The 269-nt window shown below is 61.0% G+C and overlaps 1 protein-coding gene across 1 annotated transcript in view; it reads right to left on the reverse strand.

Annotated features, from left to right (window-relative positions):
• Nucleotides 1-269, reverse strand: part of Akap9 (A-kinase anchoring protein 9) — a 140,311-nt gene that overhangs the window by 118,552 nt on the left and 21,490 nt on the right. The gene's annotated exons all lie outside the window — the stretch shown is intronic.

Consider the following 269-nt stretch of genomic DNA (forward strand, 5'->3'; position numbering starts at 1 on the left):
AGAGGCCGCAATAGTGGACTGGGCAGAGCCTGCAATGGAGGACTGGGCAGAGCCCGCAATGGAGGACTGGGCAGAGCCTGCAATGGTGGACTGGGCAGAACCTGCAATGGTGGACTGGGCAGAGCCTGCAATGGTGGACTGGGCAGAGCCTGCAATGGTGGACTGGACAGAGCCCGCAATGGTGGACTGGACAGAACCCACAATGGTGGACTGGGCAGAGGCCGCAATGGAGGACTGGGCAGAACCTGCAATGGTGGACTGGACAGAAC

Source organism: Grammomys surdaster, unplaced genomic scaffold (assembly GCF_004785775.1).
Source record: "Grammomys surdaster isolate TR1022 unplaced genomic scaffold, NIH_TR_1.0 333, whole genome shotgun sequence".
In the NCBI taxonomy this organism is placed as follows: Eukaryota; Metazoa; Chordata; class Mammalia; order Rodentia; family Muridae; genus Grammomys; species Grammomys surdaster.